The sequence below is a fragment of the Phascolarctos cinereus genome, unplaced genomic scaffold (assembly GCF_003287225.1).
Source record: "Phascolarctos cinereus isolate Bilbo 61053 unplaced genomic scaffold, phaCin_HiC Scaffold_4;HRSCAF=312, whole genome shotgun sequence".
Classification (NCBI taxonomy): Eukaryota; Metazoa; Chordata; class Mammalia; order Diprotodontia; family Phascolarctidae; genus Phascolarctos; species Phascolarctos cinereus.
In genome coordinates this window covers 482,652,546-482,675,132 of record NW_027555847.1, presented here as the reverse complement: position 1 = coordinate 482,675,132, position 22,587 = coordinate 482,652,546, and the positions used below count along the sequence as shown (strand labels likewise).

Genomic DNA, 22,587 nt, shown 5'->3' with positions numbered 1-22,587 from the left:
CATAGAGTTAAAATAAGTGGCTAAAGCAGAATCTGTTAAGCTTCAGTGAAGTAAAAAAGGCAGGAATAGCAATCATGATCCCAGACAGAACAAAAGCAAAAATGGACCTAATTAAAAAGGATAAGCAAGGAAACCATATCTTAATAAAAGGAACCATAGATAATAAAGCAATATCAAAACAAAACGTAAGTGTACCAAATGGCATAGTATCCAAATTCTTATAGGAAAAGTTAAATGAATTATAGGAGGAAATAGAGAGTAAATCTATACCAGTGGGGGACCTCAACTTTGCTCTGTAAGAGCTAGATAAATCTAATTAGAAAATAATTAGAAAAAAAGTCAAAATGACAAATAGAATCATAGAAAAGTTGATATGATAGGCAAAGAAGAAACTGAAATATCACTCTTTGCAGATATGATGATATACTGAGAGTACTCTCGAACAGTGCTTCTTAAACTGTGAGTCGCCAACCCATAAGAGGCCAGAAAAAATTTGGCAACAGTAAAAAGTTTCTTAACATGCAATGACCAAAAATTAATTAAAAAACAAATGTGTAATGAATCTGAGGTATTTCTGGCAGTGCTTGCCCCACTGCAGCCTTGGCTCTGAACACAAAGCACATGCACTTTGTACTGCACACACTGTCAGGCCATGCAATGCTAATGAATGCTGCCAAATGTGATAAAGGGTCACGAGTGGAAAAAGTTTAAGAATCCCTGCTCTAGAAAATCAGATAAAAAACCAGGCAAAACAACAGATTCAACAAAATTGCAGGATACAAAATGAACCCGTGTAAGTTATCAAGATTTTTATATCCTATACACAAAACCCTGCAGCAAGAGATGAAAAGAGAAATTCCATTTAAAATAAAAGCAAACAATACAAAATACGTGGGAGTCTATTTGCCAAGAAAATCCCACGGTTTATATGAACACAATTACAAAACACTACACAGACAAAGACAGATCTAAAGAATTAGAGAAATATTAATTTCTCATGAGTAGGCCAAGCCAATATAATAAAAATGAAAATTCTACCTCAGTTCATTTACCTATTTGTTGTCATCTCAATCAAACTACCAAAGAATTATTTTAATAAATCAGAAAAAAAAATGTAGTTACAAAATTCATCTGGAAGAATAAAAGGTCAACAATATCAAAGGAATTAATGAAAAAAAAGTTAAGAAAGGTACACTAGCAGTTCCAGATTTCAAAATAGTAGTCATCAAAACAATCTGCTATTGGCTAAGAAAGAGTTGTGGAATTGGTTAGGTACACAATACATAGCAGTAAATGCCCGCAGTAATCTAGTGTTTGACAAACACAGAGATCTAAGTTTTGGGGGTAAGAACTCACCATTTACAAAAAAATTGCTGGGAAAACTGGAAAGCAGCTTGGCAGGAAGTAGGCATACACCAGGAGTAAGGAACCTGTGGCCTATAGGTCACATGTGGCCTTCTAGGTCCTTGAGTGCAGCCTTTTGACTGAGTCCAAGTTTTACAGAACAAATCATTTTATTAGGGAGATTTGCTTTGTGAAGTTTGATTCAGACAGAGGGCCACATTGGAGGGCTTAACCACATGTGGCCATGAGGTCACAGGTTCCCCGCCCCTGCATAGACCAATATCTCATACCATATATAAAGATAGAGTCAAAGGGGTTAAATGATTTAGACATAAGGGTGATAGCATAAGTAAATAAGTGGACAATATAAAAAAAAATACCTTTCAAATCTATGGATAAAGAAAAAGTTTATGACCAAAGAAGAGATAGAGAGGAAAACAGGAAGTAAAATGGATAATTTTGATTACAGGAAATTAGAAAGTATTTACACAAACAAAACTAATGCAATCAAAATTAGAAAAAAAGTAATTGGGGAAAATTTCTACGGCAAATTTTTTTTTCCTAAGAAGGCCTCATTTCTCAAATTTATAGGGAATTGAAGTAAGTTTCTATGAATAAGAGTCATTTCCCCAGTTGATAAATGGTCAAAGTATATGAGCAGGAAATTTTCAGAAGAAGAAATACAAGCTAAATATAATCACATGAAAACTGTTCTAAATCACTACTGATTAGAGAAATACATATTAAAATAACTTTAAGGTACCACTTCATACTTATCAGATTGGCTAACATGACAGAAAAGGAAAATAACAAATGCTAGAGAGGATGTGAAAAAAATTAGGACACTAATTTATTGATAGAGTTGTGAATTAGTCCAAAAATTCTGTAGAACAATTTAGAACTATACCCAAAGGGCTATAAAACTGTGATACCCTTTCACCCAGCAATACAACTACTCAGAGAAAAAGCAAAGGAACCTATTTCCACATAAATATCTATAGCATCTATTTTTGTGATGGTAAAGAATTAAAAATCAAGGGGATATCCATCAACCGACTAATGGCTGAACAAGTTGTCATATATGATTGTACTGGAATATTACATTGGGCTATAAGAAATGATAAGCATGAAGGTTTCAGAAGAAAAACTGGGAAGATTTATATGAATTCTTGCAAAGTAAAGTGAGAAGGACTGGGAAGACATTGTACACAATAACAGCAATATTTTGAAGATGATCTACCATGAAAGACTTAGCAGCTCTAATCAAGATAATGAGCCCCGACAATTCCAAAGGTCCTATCATGAAAAATGCTATCTACCTCTAGAGATAGAACTGATGTACTTTGAATGCAGACTGAAGCATACTTTTTTAAAAACTTTACTTTTATTATTTTATATATTGTTTGTGTTTTGTTTTGCAACTGATAGCAAATTACTTGCCTTCTCAAGGAGGGGGGTGGCACAAGAGGAGAGAGAGAATTTGTAACTCAAAGGATTTTTTTAATGATGGTTAAAATTTTTACATGTAATTGGGAAATAGTTAACCCAGAAAATATCAGCCCAGGAAAAAAAAAAAAAAACCTGGAACACCTGAACCAGAAGAAAGACAAGGAACAGCAGTGCAGTAGCCCAGCAAATGGATCTTTCAGTGCTTCAGCAAAAACAAGGGGCCCCAGGCGGATAAGAACCATGCGGCATTCATCTGAAAGGAGGTGAAGAAAACAACTTAAAGGCTTCCTAAAGCCCGGACCTCGATGATTCCAACCCAATACCAGGTGAGCTGTAGGAGCCCTGAAGCCCCAATTGTGAAGAAATCCTGAAGCCCAGGTGGTAGAGCAGGCAAACACCAACACCTGGACCTCCAGTGCCTCAGTGAGGGCAGGGAACCGGTGGAAACCAGCTCAGAAAACCACCAGGAGCCTCGGCACTCCACTGCAAAGGAATCTCCCAGTGCATTAGCAGAAAAGGGAGACAACACTGCAGGGGCCCCAGGCAGATAAACATCCTGCAGCACCATCTAAAAGGAGCTGAAGAAAGCTAAAGGAAAGGAAAAGCAGGCAACCTAGAATTGCCTGAAAGTTCCAGCCTTGCTGATTCCAGCCCAACACAAGGTAAGCTGCCAGAAACCTACAGCCTCCAATTCCCAGCATAAGAGGCCCCAGAAGCAAAGCCAGTGACCAAGACCTAGGCTCCCAACACAAGAAGCTTGGGTCAGTACCCTCTGTTCCCCAGCAGGAGAGCTCAATCTCTTTAAAGGCCAGGGAATAAAGAAACACCATGAGTAAAAAGAAACGTACCATAGATTCATATTATGAGAAGAGTGAAGATCAAGACAGAAATTCTGAAGAGGACAACATTGTCAACAAACCCACATCTGCAACAACAAAAGGGAATATGAACTGGTCTGAAGCCCAAAAAGCCTTCTTAGAAGAGCTCAAGAAGGATTTTAATAGTCAAATGAGAGAGGTAGAAGAGTCCTTCAAAAATACAATTGGCCATTGGAAAAAAAATACACTGAAGAAAACAAGTCCCTAAAAAACACAATTGGCCAATTGAAGAAGGAAGGACAAAAACTAACAGAAGAGTACACTGAAAAACAAGTCCCTAAAAAACACAATTGGCCAGTTGAAGAAGGAAGTACAAAAACTAACAGAAGAAAACAATCTGTTAAAAACTAGAATTGGACAAATGGAAACTAATGTATCTATGAGAGAGCAAGAATCACTCAAACAGAAAAAATAAAAATGAAAAAATATGAAAATGTAAAATACCTCATCAGTAAAACAACCGACCTGGAAAATCGACTCAGGAGAATCATTTAAAAATTATTGGACTACCTGAAAATCATGATGAAAAAAAAGAGCCTGGACAGTATCTTTCAGGAAATCATAAAGGAAAACTGCCCAGAAGTCCTAGAACCAGAAGGGAAAATAACCATAGAAAGAATCCACCGATCACCACCTGAAAGAGATCCCAAATTGACAACGCCAAGAAATATAATAGCAAAATTCCAAAATTACCAGATGAAAGAGAAGGTGCTGCAAGCAGCCAGAAAGAAACAATTTAAATATCATGGAACCACAGTCAGGATTACACAGGACCTTGCAGCTTCTACATTAAAAGACCGCAGGGCATGGAACATGATATTCCATAAGGCAAAGGAGCTTGGAATGCAGCCAAGGATCTTACCCAGCAAAAATGAGCATCATTTTTCAAGGGAGGAGGTGGATATTCAACGAAATAGGAGACTTCCAAACTTTCCTGATAAAAAGACCAGAGCTCAACAAAAAATTTGATCTTCAAGTACAGGACTCAAGAAGGACTTAAAAAGGTAAATGGGACAGAAGGATACAATATGTTGTTAATAAGGGGGGGGCTGTTTAAACCCCTACAAGGGAATATGAGACTTGCAACCCTTGAGAACTGTATTGTTATTACACCTTGTTAAAGGAGTATACATAAAGAGGGTGGATATTAGTTGACTTTGATGTAATGATAAAAAAAAATCTAATCAAGTTAAATGGATCCAAATAAGTGGATCAATCTGATCTTAGAAAATGTACTGAAAAGGAGGAGGCAGACAAGGGTAAATTACATTACAGGAAAAGACACAAAATCCTATTACAGCGAGGGAAAGGGGGGAGCATTGTTTGAACCTTACTCTCATCAGATTTGGCTCAAGAAGGGCATAATATAATCAGTTAGGTATAGAAATCTAACTTGCCCTATAGGCAGTGGGAGGGAAAAGGGGAAAGAAAATGGAGGGGGGGAAAGAAGGGAGAGAAGCAGCAGTAAGACTAAAGGGGAAGAAAAGGGAAAGGGATAATAAAAGGGGAAGGGACTGAAGGAGGCAGTGGTCAAAAGCAAAACACTAGTGAAGGGGGAAAGGAAAAAGGAGAAAGAAAAGCATAAATGGGGGGAAAGGATGGAGAAAAAGACACAGATAGTAATCATAACTGTGAATGTGAATGGGATGAACTCTCCCATAAAACGGAAATGGATTGCAGAATGGATTAAAAACCATAATCCTACAATATGTTGTTTACAGGAAACACATTTGAAAAAGAGTGACACATACAGGGTAAAGGTAAAAGGCTGGAGCAGAATATATTATGCGTCAGCTGAAGTAAAAAAAGCAGGGGTAGCAATCCTGATCTCAGACAAAGCAAAAGCAAAAATAGATCTAATCAAAAGAGATAAGGAAGGAAACTACATCCTGCTAAAAGGCACCATAGACAATGAAGTAATATCATTACTAATTATATATGCACCAAATGGTATAGCATCCAAATTCTTACAGGAGAAGTTCAGGGAGTTACAGGAAGAAATAGACAGCAAAACTATACTAGTGGGACCTGAACCTCCCCCTCTTGGCACTAGATAAGTCTAACCACAAAATAAACAAGAAAGAAGTTAAGGAGGTGAATAGAACATTAGAAAAGTTAGGTATGATAGACCTCTGGAGAAAACTGAATGGGGATAGAAAGGAATATACTTTTTTCTCATCAGTACATGGCACATACACAAAAATTGACCATGTACTAGGGCATAAAAACCTCACAATCCAATGCAGAAAGGCAGAAATATTAAATGCATCCTTTTCAGATCATGATGCAATAAAAATTATATGTAATAAAGGGCCATGGAAAGATAGACTAAAAAATAATTGGAAACTAAATAATCTAATCCTAAAAAATGATTGGGTCAAACAACAAATCATAGAAACAATCAATAATTTCATTCAAGAGAATGACAATAATGAGACAACATACCAAAACCTATGGGATGCAGTGAAAGCAGTTCTTAGGGGAAGTTTTATATCTCTAAATGCTTACATAAATAAAATAGAAAAAGAGGAGATTAATGAATTGGGCATACAACTAAAAAAACTAGAAAAAGAACAAATTAAAAATCCTCAACTAAACACCAAATTAGAAATATTGAAAACCAAAGGAAAAATTAAGAAAATTGAAATTAAGAAAACTATTGAACTAATAAATAAGAGCTGGTTTTATGAAAAAATCAATAAAATAGATAATCCTTTGGTTAATTTAATTAAAAAAAAGAAAGAAGAAAACCAAATTACTAGTATCAAGAATGAAAAGGGCGAAGCTACCACCAAGGAAGAGGAAATTAAAACAATAATTAGAATTATTTTGCCCAACTATATGCCAACAAATTTGACAATCTTAGTGAAATGGATACATATTTACAAAAATATAAATTGCCCAGATTAACCAAAGAGGAAGTAAAATACTTAAATAACCCCATCTCAGAAAAAGAAATTGAACAAGCCATTGATGAACTCCCTAGGGAAATGGTTAACAAAATAAATAAAATAATTTTTAAACAGCTTCCTTTTGCTATAATAGGTTTATTTATATGTCAACTCCCTCTTTTTATTTCTCTTAAGTATTATTCAGTGAATTTATTACTTCCAGTCCTCTTTATCAAAAGCTTTGTCTAGGCTCTGGTCATTGTAAAATTAAATTATAAGCCTTCCTACAACTTGTCCTGAACAGTACAGATAACTTCTTTTCTTTGGGGAGATGCTGGAATTTGGAACACGATTTATTCATACCACTCATTCATCCCCTTATTCCTCATATATTTATTATGTACCTACTGTTTGCCTAGCAATAGGAAACTAGGAAAGGTGCCCAACCCTTGGTCCTTCCTCCTTAACTTGTCAGTTTATGGAAGACTAAATGAAAGATTTTTTTTTTTTATAATGACCCAGGTCTGAGTGAAGAGTTCCCTTCCTCTACACATTTACAAAATACCAGAAAAAAAAGCAAAATTACAGAATACCTCAAATTCCCATCTGAATTCTAGATTCAGGCAGTGTGTGAAAGAAAACGGAAAGCAATATAAGCAATGTTTCACTTATTATCTTCAAGCTAAGGATGCCACTGACAGAGCAGACAAATCCAAGGCAGCTTTATCTCTCACAGTCTCAGGGCCTGAGGCTTTGAATGTTTACATAAGTTTACTGCTTAGTGAAGGAGAATAGATTGATTAAACTGGTTCTGTAGAAATTTGTTGACTGTAGTGATCCTTTGGGGGTGGGAGGATTGAGATTCTTTTGAATGATATGGTTTCAACTAAAATGGAAAAAAAGGAGAAGGGAAAAGAGTCAGAAGTGCTTTGCTTGCTCTGATACTTCTGGGACAATCTTGCAATTTCAGTTACTGGCCCAGTTCCTGATCAAATATCAAATTGTAATAGGAATGAAATCAGTTCAAAAAAAAAGACTTCTGGAAGACCCAGAGTCAAGCCCATAGAATGTGGTTTGGATTTTCATGCTGTAAAAAATCACATGGAAACACAAAATGTGAAAAATAGAAATAACCTTCGGGGTCATCTAGTCAAATACTATTTTACTGTTGAGAAAATTGAGGCACTGTGTAATGAATATCCTGGTGCCATACCAGTGATGGAGCTCAACAGCCTTATGCCAAAGTGACATTATCTGCCAAGAAGAATATAATAGATACAGATCCTACTCCTTGTAAATCAATGTATCTATGACCAAGTGTCCTTGTCTACATACAAGCATTTTAAAGAAACTTGCAAATGACACTAGCTTGGGAGAGGATACAGAGATCTACCATGGTAACAGTTCTCCTAGCCAAGGAGTTAGAAGCCAGTGTGGATATTTATCCCCAGTGGTCCTACTTAATGAAGCCAGTGCCTTCTGAAATGATAGGTGTCATATATCTATACCCAAACTGTACAAGGCTATCAGAGCAAATAGTCTTTTCTCAATTCCTTTACAAATAATTAGACCACCATAAATTTAGGAACAATGAATTTGGAATAATAAATTTAAATATGAAGTATAGGAAAAAGCTTTAGAAATTATCGGGTACCTTGCTCCTAACTTTCAGTACTAATTTAAGGAAAATTTTATGCTCTGGACCCAATTGCAGAAATTGGCTTTATGAGTGAACCTGCCTAACCAGAGTAATTCTCTGCTTCCCACTGAGAAAAATGCAAGCAAAGTGCAGACTGATAGTATAAAATGAAATGAAAATTTTGTCTTTGCCCTAAATCTATGAAATGAAGAGGATTTATGATAAGTGGGAAATTCAAGATGCCTCTAGATTCAGGACCAAATTTATAGAGTTAGAAACTGACCTTGGAGGGTGTCTTGTTCAGTTTGACTGAATCCTTTCTAAAAATGTCTCCAGCAAAGTGGTCATCCTCTTGAAAATCTCCACGCAAGGTGAATAATTGCCCAGTCACCATACATTGAGTCTAAATTTATCCATATACAATTTCAGTTAACTGCAATGCAAGATAAGTCAGGGAAGCTGCTAAAATATTTTCAAGAAAAAGAAAAAAACCTGAAGTTTAAGAACTTGAGGAAGATGAAGTTGGTGAAATAAATTAAACAAGAAGAATTACTTAGATAAGTTAGAAGGTTAATGAGACAAGAAATTGGGAGAGGTTGTCAAGGTGCTAAAAAGATGAGAATAATAAAGGAAGTTTTAAAAAGAGTTGAGAAGGTGAGAACAGTGTCTGTTTTGGACATAAAGATCCCCACAAAAATCTGCAAGAATATTTCTCCTGGAGAACTCCTGGGAAGACTGAAAAAGGACTGAAGTTATCACTCAACAAGTTTCGAGAATAGAAAAGTTTTTGAATTTTGTAGTGGCCTGTACAGTGTGCAGTGCACATTTCTTCTATAGCTAAATAATATTTTATTATTCTAGGTACAATTTATTACAGAAGAGAAAGCAAAAGGGGTCTAGGAAGGCTACTCCATCCTCCATCATTAAGGACAATAAAGCATTACTTTAGAAATGGATCAGCACCAAAATTAATAGCTCCAGAGTTTCAGGGACTTCAGAGGCCCATCTAGTGGAATCTTATCATTTCACAAATGAGGACAGTGAGGCCTCAGGAGATAAAGTGACTTGCCAAAGGTCACATAGGTAGTAGCATTCTGAGGTGGAATTGGAATCCTAGTCTGTTGGTTCCCCTGCAATATTGTGCACTGGGTCACAAAAGCAGGCTTTAGTATGAAAAAACAAACAAAAAATGTATGGAAAGAAGGAGGAGAGAAGCCTGACCTGCATCAAGAAGTTGGAGGTTGAAAAAAAATACATCAAAGAGGAAAAAGGAAAGATTTTCTTACAACTTGTGGCTAAGTAGTTGATATGAATCTCTACCTGGAAAAAGAGCTGGATCATTGTACCATCTAAGGAAGAAGTAGCGGCAAGTCGTCCACGTTATTATAATATGAAGCCAGAGCTACAAGGAACTATGTTGCTACAAACTCACTGTGTGAACCTTGGTTGACAATACATTTGTGGTGTTTTGTCAATTCTGAGTCACATTTATTGGGCAGGACTTTGATGTTCTGGAGAATACCTGGAGAATGGCCACAAGGATAATGAAGGGCCTGGAGATCAATTCAGATCTGCCTAAACAAATTGTGGTATTTGATTATATTGGATTATTATTTTGCTATATAAAATGATGAGCAATGCTTTAAGTGCATTAAATAAAATACATAGGATTAAAAAGGGTAATGAAAGTTAGTTAAAATAAAGATGTACGTACTGTGGACCTCAGGTTAAAAAACTGAAGAAACTCTAGGAACTTGATCTTTGATTCATTCTCTCATTTTTTTTTTATGTTTTCCTGATCTATTTTTTTCTATGCCTAAAAATAGTTCCACCTTCTCTATCTTAAAAACAAAACAAAACAAAAGAACATAACAAACCCAAAAATCTTAATTTGACTCCGATGTTTCCTAAAGGTTTCATCCTGTTTCTTTTCTCCTTTTCATAATCAGATTCCTTGAAAGGTAGTCTATACACATTGCTTCCATTTCTACACTTACAGCTACTTCTCCATTTTTGATCTGGATTCTGAACCCATTATTGGACACAAACTACTCTTTCGAAGGCAACCAATTATTTTAACTGCTAAATCCAAATGTACTTTCTCAGAACTCCTACTTCTTGACAGTTCTATAGCTTTTTATATTAATGGTCATCCCTACTTCCCTGCACAGTCACTCCTAGTTGTGTTTCTGTGACATTATATTCTCCTGGTTCTTCTCTTATATTGCTGACTACTCATCATTCTCCTTTGCTAGATTATCATCATTCTCCCACCTAATAAGTGTTATCTTCTCCCAGAATATTTTTCAGTTTCTCTTTGATCTTGGGGTGATGATAAAATCATGGAATAATAGCTATAAAACTAAGTGGTCCTCAGATGCAATCTAATCTAAACATCTCAGGTTTAATGAGGAAATGAGGAAACTGAGAAGCTTTTAGGTGAAGTGACCTACCACACAGGTTGAAAGTGGTAGAATAATGATTTGTACTCTGACCTTTGGGCAGCTAGGTGGTGCAGTGTTAATAGCATTTCATGCTTGAAGTCAGGACGACTCATCTTCTTGAATTCAAATCTGGCCTTAGACATTTACTTGCTGTGCAATCCCTGGGCAAGTCACTTAACCCTGTTTGCTTCAGTTCCTCTTCTGTAAAATGAGCTAGAGAAGGAAATGGCAAACTACTTCAGTATTTTTGCCAAGAAAATCCCAAATGGAGTCATGAAGAGTCAGACACAACTGAAACAACTGAACAATCTCTGACTCCAAGTCTAATGTTCTTCCCAATTCATGAAACGTGTATCTCTAAATTTTCTCATTTAATGATCTTACTCTTCTAAAGACTTTGCTCATCTCCTCTATACAGATGATACCCAAATATATCTACCTACCATAATCTTTCCTTTAAATTCCAATCTTATTTCATGAACTACTTAATGGAACATGTCAACCTGGGTGTTCCCCAAATACCTCAAACTCAATGTGTCTAAAACAGAACATTTTATTTTCCTCAAACATACCCTTCATGTAAACTTTCCAACTTCTGTTGATGACAGCACAATATTCCAGATTTCCAATGTTTAAGTTATTATTTATGCTACCCTTTACCTCATCCCTACTTCTACTAAGTTACCAATCTTGTTTAGTCTACCTTCAAAACATCTCTCGCATCTGTTCCCTTTGCACATTCACGGCCTCTATCATTATTCAGAGCATCCTCTCCTCCCACAGCAATTATTGCAATAGCCTCCAAATTAGTGCCCATGTCTATATGGATCCCCTATCCAATCCATCCTCCAACAAACTGATGGAAGAGATGTGTCTGACCACCCTCATTACACAAAAATCTTCAGTAAAAGACCATCTCCTGAACCTTGCTTCTATAACCTTATATACTATAACTGCTACTTAGTCTTTAGATTCTTAACTCACAATTCTCTGCTTCTCACAAGTACTGTTCTACTCAAATTGACCTGCTATCTGTTTTATGTACACAACATCCTATCTCCAACCTCTACGGCTTTGCTCAAATGGTTCCCCCATGTTCAAAAAAAAAAAAAACTCTCACTGCTCATCTCTACCTTGTACAACTCTTAACTTCCTTTAGGCATGACTAAGGCACCATTGGAAGCATTTTTAATATTCCCAGGTATTATTCCTCTTTTGCTCTTGAAATTAATTACTCTATACTTACTGACTTCTATACATATTTATTGCCACAATAGAGAAAAAGTGTTATGAGTGTAGATTTTCATTTTTATTATATTACTAGCATCTTGCATAGAGGTCTTGACATATAGTAGACATTTAATAAATGTCACAAGATTAAAGACTAAAACTCAAATCCCATTCCTTTAACTTATATTTCCTCCCCAAATTACTTTTACATGATTTTTATTCTTTGTTCCTACAGGTATAAATAGGTTTTTATCCCTTCCCTATGTCATTCTGTTCAGCTCGCACCTCCCTTCCTTGTAAGTATTCTACTTTCAGTCAGTATTCTTGTTTGTTTGCTAGTGTGGTAGTAAATACTATATTCCTAATAATAATAGGAGGAAATGATAACATATTTATATAGAGCTTTAAGGTTTCCAAATCTCTTTTATGCCAATGACCAGGAGAAGAAAATGAAACAAATGTTATTTTTCCTACTTTACAGATAAGAAATCTGAGGATCAAAGAGGATAAATGACTTGCCTATTATCACATGGTGTACTTGGGAAATTATATACTTACATTCTAATTTATATTGATCTTATCTATATAGTTTATCCCTTAGGAGAGTTTAAACTCTCTTAATGCAGGGATTTACTTTCTTTTTTTTCTTTTTAATCATTGTATCTCCAGTACCTAGTAAAGGTCATTTCCTATAATACATGTTTCATTGACCTTTATTGAATTGTGGTTGATAACATGGATAATATAGTATGTTGTCTGCAACACTGAGTGAGATATGCCAGCTACTCCATGCAAAACTGCTGGAACACAGATAAATTCATATGTACATTTTAATACTAATATTTTTTCAAAAATCAAAAACTAGAGTTCTTTGTTAAATCACTGATTTCTTGAGGGAAGATCCAAAGGGAGCTATCCTTTTAAGATAAACAAGGGAAGACCTTGAGGCAGACTACAACAAGGAATCCAATTTGCTTTGAATTTCGTCATTTCTGAGTCTCTCTACTTCTTGGCAAAAATATCACAGGGCCTTTAAACTGTATAGGTCCAGTATATTTCAGATCTGCAATAGCAAGACCCCTGGAGGGATTAAGGGTTTCTCGGAAAAATTGGTCTCTGGCTAATTAGAACTCCGGGTTTCCAGAAAATTGTTATCCTTGAAAGGGTTTTAGAGGCCTCAGTAATAATGCTAATGTGGCTTCTCCTTGGCTTTCTCTTCAATAACTGCCGCTGGGTAAGTACATGGTTAATTAGCATTTAACTTTAAAGCCTTGGAGGAAAAAGAATTAATTTGTAGCAAAATTACCCACCTTACTTGAGGATAATGTTCCTATTTGTCTTATTGGTTCTTAACTGGGCTTATCTTATTTGTTTATATACTGATTTTAGTTAAGTAGTTTAAAAGACTGTTTACAGTAGTTTCTTTGCAGGTGTTAGTTTATGAGACTTTATTTCTTGCTATGTTTACCTGTTGACACTTCTGTTTTATAGTGATTTACTCTACTTTGAAGGGGTGGAAACATCTGGGCCACAGTTTTGCATCTGACTCACCTTTCCCTCAAGAGGTCCAGAAAAAATTCTGTCTCTACCCTCTCTAAACTTATATGCAATGTCTAGAGGAACTTGGCCAGTATTTCCTCAGTGCTCATGTCTTCTCATATTACTCTAGGCAGACAAAAATCAAGGATGCTAAATAAGGAAAAGTGAGTAGTTATTGAGTAGCCTTACCAAAGTCTGAATGTGCTGGATCTTGGCTACCTGTAAACCCATTTTTTTTTCCCTCTAAGGTACTTCAGTCTCTTAAACCAAGGTAATGAAAAGAGAACGTCTGAACCCAGAACCTAGCTCTGACATTTAGGATCACAGATTTATAACTGGAAGGGACATCAAAGGTCACCTAGTACAACCCCCTCATTTTCCAAAAGAAGAGAAAAGGAAAACAGGCCCTAAACTCTTTAATCCCTGGACACCAAATAAAAGAAAAGCAAAAAGCTTCTTGAGAATAAAGGAATGGCCAGGGAGAGAGGGGGGAGGTTGGGGGGGGGGAGGTGTTGCTCAGGACCCAGAATTGATTACAATAGACTCTATATAAACAGTAAGTCCTAGGGTAATTTCTCAATAACCATTCCATATTCATTTACATTCACATGTCCCATGATGCTAGGCTCTGTTCAATCCTTGACCATTAGGATAAGATGGGCCTTCACGTAGTTCTTTGGCGTGGGGACCACATGCAGTGCACCAGGGAAAGAATCCTTCTTTTGTGAAGAAAAACTCATCTTTATCTAGCTATACTCGATCAAGCCAGAGATCATAGGACTTGTCGTTTGTTCTTCATTTTTGAAGAGAACAAATGCCATCAGGAGGGTGATGTCCAGACTTGCAAGTAAGTTGGATTTAAGTGAGGCAGAGCTGTACAAAACCATCAGCTTCACTCTTTTCTCCAGGCTCCTCTGAGTCCAGTAGCAAGATAAAAATCAGTATAAGTAGAGATGACCCCAGGTGTGGTGGGAGACCTTGGCTTTTTTGAGCTAAGGTCTTTCCCAGGTCTCAGTTCATCTGAGGCAATACCCATTCAGTGATTTAAGGCTAGGTAAGCAGTGAGGCAAAAGATGGCCTACTAAAAAAGAAAAAAAAATCAAACTAGGAGGGGAAGATCCCAGAGTTCATAAGAACAGAAAGGATGCAACAACAATTCAGAGGCAGAGAGTTAACACAGAGTCAGAAGAACACATGATGCAGGAAAACCACAGACATTGGTGAGAGGATGTTTGTCTCAAGCAGTTCTTTTATGGTAGCAAGGAGAAGGAGTCAGGAGAGGGAATTCAGGCATAATTTAGGATCCATTTTAGGAACTGGAATTGTTTAGCCCACAGAAGAGAAAATTTACATTAGGAATTATAGTTCTCCAGTAACTGAAGGGTTTTCCTGTGTGGGAGGAATTAGACTCCTTTCATTTGATCCCAGAGAACAGAACAGGAATCAATAAGTGAAATCTGCAAATTCAGTTGAATTCAGTTCAATTCAACAGACATTGACTAACTTTCTACTATGCATAAGAAGCAAAGGCAAATTTAGGTTTCCCACAAGGAGAATTTTTTGTTTCTTTTCTTTCTTTTTCTTTTTTTAACAATTAGTACTATCCAAAAGGTAGTAGGCTATCTCAGCAGGCAATGGTCTCTCCTTCACTAGGGCTTATTTGTACCCCTAAGAGATACAGCCAGGCCTTAGTGACATCTGGAGCTTGGAGGGGCCTTTCCCTTCCCCTATACCCCAAGTGATGTTAGATCCACTTTAAAAGCCAGGGTGCTGGAGATGGGCACCTGTGTCTACATGTTGGCATTTCCTGTTCTGCACATTCTTTTTTCAGGGTTCAATAAAACTTACCTACAAGCAAAACAAACAAAAAAAAGGAATGGATGACCATTCATGCCTTATATTGCAAATGGCTTTGGGTAGGTGATCACTTAGGTACTTTCCAACTATTCTATCAGAAGGTTTATCAAAAGAGATTTCCTCAGCAAAACAAGGAAGAAAATAACATGCACAAAAAAAATGGCTTTGATAAAAAGGAATATGTGATTAGTCTAAAAGAGAAGCTCAGGAAAAGTGCTATGAGAATCTTGAAAAAAGAGAAATTTCAAAGGCAGGGCAAGATTGGGTGGTTTTGAAAGGTTTTGTGGAGGTGCTAAACTAATTTTAAACTAAACTTTAAGAAAGTAGGTAAGATTCCTGACAAGAAGTAATGAACTCAGTGTGCAGATTGAGACTTACTTGGGAGAGAGAGGAAAAGAAGGAAGGTAAATGTAACTTATAAATATTAATTGCAAAGCTTATTTTTTCATCTTTTCATTTCCTTTTCAGTTGGGAAAGTGGGAGAAAAGATGACAAATTTTGGTTAATTAAAAAATAAATTTATATTTTGAATAAAGTAAGTAGGTATTTTAACAAACAAAAATATAAGCATTTATTTAAGATAAAGAAGACATTAAGAAAAAGGTAACAATACTAGAAAGGGAAGGACAAGAAAAATTTCATTTATAACCTCAAAAATACAATAAAGTACCACTACCTCGTTATAGTGCCTGAAATCCAAGAAATAGATTGTTTTCCTGGTACACATGACATTAAAAATAAATGAAGTCAGTTCATCAAGTACTTGATATCTTGTATCTAAAAAAAGTTCTGAAACCTTGCTTCTTTTAACAAAAAGCTGACCATTTTAGCCTACTGAAAACAAAATGCCTTGATATAGAGCAGTGGTTCCCAACATTTTTGATCTTAAGACTACTTTACATATAAAAATTTGATAACTCTTCCTCCAAAAAGCTTTCTATTATGTATGTAGGGTATACCTATCAATATTTATCATATTAGAAATGGAAACATCTTACTATTATTATGAAAATAGTTTTGATATTGTAGACCCCCTGAAAAGACCTTGGAAACCCTCAGGGATCTCTAGGTCATATTTTTAGAACTGTTTGTTTCATGAAATATAATGAATTACTACCAACAATATTCTCAGCTAAGGTCCACACCCTGAACTTGAAATTCCTTAATACTAATTATCATGATATCCATAAAAACTGTCCACATTTTATACATTATTTTTGCCAACTCTGCAACTTTTTAGATCATCACAGATCTTAAGTACCAAAAAATGAAGCCTTGTGATCCTGGATAAGAAAGTGCAGCCATGTGATAAGGAGAAATCAAGGATGTAACCAGTGTTCTGTCACTGGGGAAATGATTCACTCTTGTGCTTTTCTTTTTTCTCTTTGTTGCATCCTTTACTGATTTTTATGAGGTACTTTTAAAAGAGACTGAATGGACAGTAGCTTCTATCCCAGACTGAATTATAAAGAAGGACCACTAAAAGTTATACAATTTTATATCATGTCATTCCTCCAGCAAAGGTCGTACAGTGTGCATATATGTTTGAGGGGGTAGAAGGATAGAGTTATGCATACATATCACACACATACACATGCATACACACATATGAAAGAGATATGCATGTATTTGTTCATCTATCCCTTTTATCTATCCACCTGCCCATCTTTCTCTCTTTCATTATCCATTTCCTAGACCATGATTTTTTAACTTGCTGTATTTCTTATTAACAAAAGCTCCTGGGAGATAAATTTCATATATACACTAGAAAATATATATCAAATAAATTCTACTGTGTTTTCCCTAAGATGTCACTTAGCACTTAGTTTTACAATTCTCCAATAAATTAATCCACAAGTATATATTAAGTGCCTACTATTTGTCAAGTATATGTTAGGCATAAGATATATAAAGCCATAAATGAAATAGTCCCTGCTCTCAAGAAGCTTATGCTCCATCAGGAGAGAAACATATACAAGCATATACATGATAAACACAAACTAAACAAGTTAGGGAGGTAGGGCACTAGCTACTGGGAGAAGCAAAAAAGACTTCATGTAGAAGACGATGCCTGAACTGAGTCTTAAAGCAATCTAAGGCTTCCAGGAGACAGGGAGAAAGACAGATTGCATTCCAGGCATGATGGATAGCAAGTGCAAAGGCATCAAGACAGGAGATAAAGTGTCTCATGTGAGGAATAGTGAGAAGGAAAGTTTGACTAGACGGGGGGGGGAGGGGAAGGAGCCTGCAGCCTCAAGGCCACATGTGGCCCTTCAGGTCCTCAAATGCAGCCATTTGACTGAATCCAAACTTCACAGAACAAATACCCTTAATAAAAGTATTTTCTCTTTAAAACCTGGACTCAGTCAAAAAGCCACATTCAAGGACCTAGAAGGCTACATGTGACCTTGAGGCCATAGGTTCCCCACCCCAGATTGGACTTCAGAGTGAGAGGAGAGTAATATGAAATGATGCTAGGAACATTGGTTGGAACAAGGTCATAATAAATGTTAAAAGATAAACTAAAGAGTATATATTTTACTCTGAAGTCGGTAGTCAGTAGGGAGCCACTGCAGTTCTCTGAAAAATCTGGAACATTGTCAGATTTGTTTTTAAGGGAAATCATTTTGGCAATTTTATGGAGGAGGTTATGAAGTTATCCATGATACGTTTTGTTACAGTGCTTTGGCATGAGAGTCCCTCCTGGGAGTTTTCAGTGTTCCGCTATTGACCTTTGCTTTCTACAATTGACTCCCATATGCATACTCCCATAGTGCAGGTGTGGCTGTCAACAGGCTATCTCTTTGTCTGGGTATCCAGTTTATAACTTCAGTAAAGTGATATTTGTAAGTGCTTTGCAAAACTTAAAGTGCTATACAAATGCTTGCTATTATTATTAATTCAAGCAAATAAGCAAACACACATATTGAATGTACATGCTGAAAAAATTATGATAGAAATGTGTAATCAAAATAGACGGTTTGGAAAACATTGGTAAAGACAATATACAGTCTTCATACATGTTTTTCCCCATTTGGATGGTTAGGGTAAAATTTCTTATTCAGTTATGTATCTCACTTCAGAGACTGTAATGTTCCAAGTCTTGATGCAATCAGTAAAATGACATCCAAAAACAAAAATATCTGGAAGAACCATTCTATTTGGACTCTATGCTGAATATCCTGAGTGATAGTTCTACCATATATCCCTTTCTCTTATGTTTCATTTGATATTAATAATCAGAGAATTATTAATTATCAGAGAAGCATTGGACAAGGTTATTTCTGCTGCTATATCTTTCAAAGATTTTCTTGGGATTTCAAAATATACATGAAAGTCATTTTATTGATGGAGAACCTCTAATTTAATTTCAGCAAATCATAGTAGGATGTTTTCTTTCCTTCTCCTTAAAACAGCTAGAGTTTAGGAATTTTTTAGGGTTTTTTTTTGTGCCCATTACAAATGTAGCACTTGTTTGGTTTTAATTTAAAAGCTTATTTTATAAAATCTACATTAATTTTTCTAGATAAAAATTGGGAATCCTGAGAAAAGAAATGGTGGCATATTATCATTATCTTAATCATCTTATGAAATCTTACTGCTGATAGTCCAATCAGCTAATAAATACAGGTTGTTGAGTTAATTTATCAGTTGTCAGTGTTCAAGGAAGGTGGAAAGAGTTCTGGACTTGGGTGAAAAACACTTTATATGCCAGATACTTATAACAAAATTGTTTATGTGTTGAAGCTAAATGTTCAATTATTTTAAACTGTTAAAGAAAAGGGGGAAAAACTCAATTCTTTCTGACTTCAATTCTCACCATTCTATTTGCCACGTCAAACTGTGTCTAGATTTTATTAGCCAGTTGGATGGTGCAGTAGGTAAAGCACTGGACCAGGAATCAGGAAGACTTGAGATCAAATTTTGCCTCAGATCCTAATTAGCTGTGACCCAGGACAAGAAACTTAAACTCCAACTTACTTAGTTGTCCTGTCTATAAAATAGAGATAATAATAGCACCTACCACATAAGGTTGTTGTAAGGTTACTTGAGATATTTATAAAGCATTTGTAAATTTTATAGATCTGTATTAAAGCACTATGAAAAGCTATCTAGATTATATTGTGCTCAAAGAAGTCTTGTAGAGATAGAAATGTAGGCACATAGGACAATAATTATTGATATTATCTTTGCCTTTGGTGGTGGAAGGGAGTTATCAATATTTTTGACACTTTTGTTGTCCTACACTTATTGATACACTTTGAGAATCTATTTCTTAATGTCTGCAAAATTACGCCACCTCCAGCATGGACCTCATCTATATGTACTTGATCTAGTCCTGGGACTCTTCCCATACTTGTTTTCTATAGTACCATTTTTCACTCTCTTTTAGAGTTTGAATACAGCAGTTTCATTGTCAGAGAAAAATATTTATTATATAAATCTTGATGAATCATTTCCATTTTTTCCTCTATGAATTCTATTTTTTGCAGGTTCAACTGTGTTATTGATGCAAGTGTTCTTTAATTGGTAATCTTAATATGTTTTCTGTAATTTTTTTTCTGTTTATGTTGTGTATTTCACCATCCTCTTCCACAGAATTTATAAAAGAGTCTATGTTGTGAACTTGGATTGCCATTATCTACTCACTGCTTCACAAAGAAATTAAAGATTTTCTGACTACAGTTCTTTCACATCTCTTTTGATCTTTTATTGTGATTGATTTAATAAGATAATTCCCCTGGAAAAGAGTACTAATCTTTGTTAATGACTTTTCTTTTATCATTCTTCATTTTTTTTTGTTTTACACGTTTAAAACTCATTTTAAACTGGGCAGATTAAGATTATTTCTTTTGAAATCCATATCTTCTCATTTTGAATTATTTCTCTCAGATATTAATGGTGTTATTTGTTATGTTGATTTTGTACCTGCAGGTTTTTGTACCTATACAACCCCTTCAGAAATGACTCACACCTAAGTTGTTTCATCTGCACTAAGGTAAGTTTCCTATTTGTGAGATGATTCAGGGCTAACAGTATCTAATATCTTCTAAATATTTTAATTTGAGGGGTGAGAAAAGACTCTTGATGCATAGTTGTGAGACTTTTACATAGTCTGTAAGTCTTTTACATCACTTATTTCTTTCTCTCAAATGATGTTTTAAATATTTTTTTCCCACAATTTTGTGTCCACCTTTCCATTAATTTCACCTAGTATTGAAGTTTGTGTCTTTTGGAGAGTCTTCCAGTTTTCTTTATAAAATTTCCCTACTTCTTGTTCAATGTAATACATGTCAGCACATAAACTACAATTATCTTTGTGGTGGTCTGTTTTTAAACAGGTACTTTTCATGAACCTTTAATATGAAATGGACAAGTGTCCCATAAAATAACATTTTCCCCCTACATTTCTAAATATTTTTGCCATTACTACCCTTTATATATGCTATCTTCCAGGTAATCTATCCTACTTGCAATTCCTCGTACACAACATTTTACCTCCATCTTCTGTGGCTTGATACAAATAATCCCAATGTCTGTAATGCTCACCATTCTCTTCTCCACCTTTTGAGACCTCTATTTCCATTGAAGGCTCAAGCTCTATGCCCTACAGAAGGCTTTTCATAGCCTCTCCTCATTGGCAGCACTTCACACATCACTAAATTACTTTTTGTCTTTATCATCACGTGTGTTGTGCTTCCCTAATTAGAATTTAAGATCTTTGATGCAAGAATTGATACTTCTCTTTTTGTATCCCAAGTGCCTAGTGCCCACAGTAGGTTCTCAAGTCAAGCTTCTAACTGTTATCAAGAGGACCCATTGACTATTCATGGAATACACTTGGCTATACTAGGTGATGCAGATGCTGTCTGGATCTTAACTAGATCTTAACGTAACTCTGCTCTCACTCCATTTTCCTCTTGCCTCTCCTTGGTCTTTGAACTCCTCACATTTTCTCCTTGCTCCTCTTGGTTCCTTCCTCAAAGGTGTGTATTCTCACTGTTAAAGTCTTATCTAAAGGAAAAGGCCTCTGTTGAGAGAGGGCAGAGAGGAAGATGGCAGGAGTCAGAGAAGTATTACATCTAGAAAGGAAAATTCACTGGAGACTTTATTTTGGGTGTAAACACTTAATAATGCACTATCTTCTGAATTCATAGATAAACATTTGTGGTTTCTCATGCTTTGATTTCCTTCCATTTATTCCCAGCAGTTCATGTTTGGTAATGGAGTAGGAAGCTAGTGATTTTCCACAGGAGGCTTGGTTATGGGTCTTAGCCCTGACTTATGAATCTCTGCCTATTTTAAACACTAGTAAACTTTCAAAATTATCTGGAAAGAAAGTGAGTCAGCAGGAACTTTGAAACCCACTGTTGTCATGGAGTTCTCTGTGTGCTTTAGTTTCTGAGAAGTGGACGGGGCGGTACCCAGAGGGAATTGAGCATTTAGATACATGACTCTCTGTGAAATAGCTTTTGCTCTATTTTTTTCAAGTCTGGTTAAGGAGAGAATACTGGTTGGGGAATACAAGAGCATTTATTTAGGAGATAATAAGACTTAATTTAATATGAAAATTGGACTTTACTCAAGGAGCTGAGCTTGTTTTTAATTTTATCTTGTATTTAATTTTATTTATTTTGTTAATGTATTTTATGTCCCTTTCCTTTATAGATATATCCATATTCCCTTCCCTAACATGTGAGCCAACCCTCGTAACAAAGATTTAAAAAGAAATAGAGAAAAGTCTATTCATAAAAACTGATACATTGACTATGCCCAACAAAATATACAATATTCCTGTTTTCCTATTTCCTTTCAAAGTTCAATTAAAATCCAGCTTTCTAACATGAGACTTTTTTGATCAACTCCAGCTGCTAGTACCCAGCCCACTAACTTTTATTTATTTTTTAGGTTTTTAAATAATTCTTACCTTGATGCCCTGATGAGATGTTAGATTACTGAGATTAGAGTAAAACAGCACAGAAAATCAAGGGAAAAATATTGTCTTTCCTTCTGAAATATAAGCACCTGGAGAGCAGGAGATATTTCATTTTTGTATTTGTATCTCTAGCACCTAGCACAGTGCCTGCTACATTGTAAGTGTTTAATAAAATGCTTCCTGGTTGATTGATACCACACCCATACTCCCCTACTATTTTCTGTGAAGGGAAGGAGATACATTTTTTCAATTCTTCTCTTGGGTCCAGCCTTGGTCATTATAATTATAGAGCTTTCAGTTTCATTTTGTGTTCTTCCCAGAAGGGGCTGAGCTTAATAATTTGAAAGCAAAAATAAACTTAGTGATACATTTTTGATTT

The 22,587-nt window shown here is 35.7% G+C and overlaps 1 long non-coding RNA gene across 1 annotated transcript in view; it reads right to left on the bottom strand.

Annotated features, from left to right (window-relative positions):
• The window catches only part of LOC110212590 (uncharacterized), a 61,376-nt gene extending 39,000 nt beyond the window's left edge, over window positions 1-22,376 (bottom strand). The window contains exon 1 of the long non-coding RNA XR_013485721.1: window positions 22,200-22,376. This is a non-coding gene — a long non-coding RNA (uncharacterized LOC110212590). The remainder of the gene's footprint in view (window positions 1-22,199) is intronic.
• Between the last annotated feature and the right edge of the window lie 211 nt (window positions 22,377-22,587).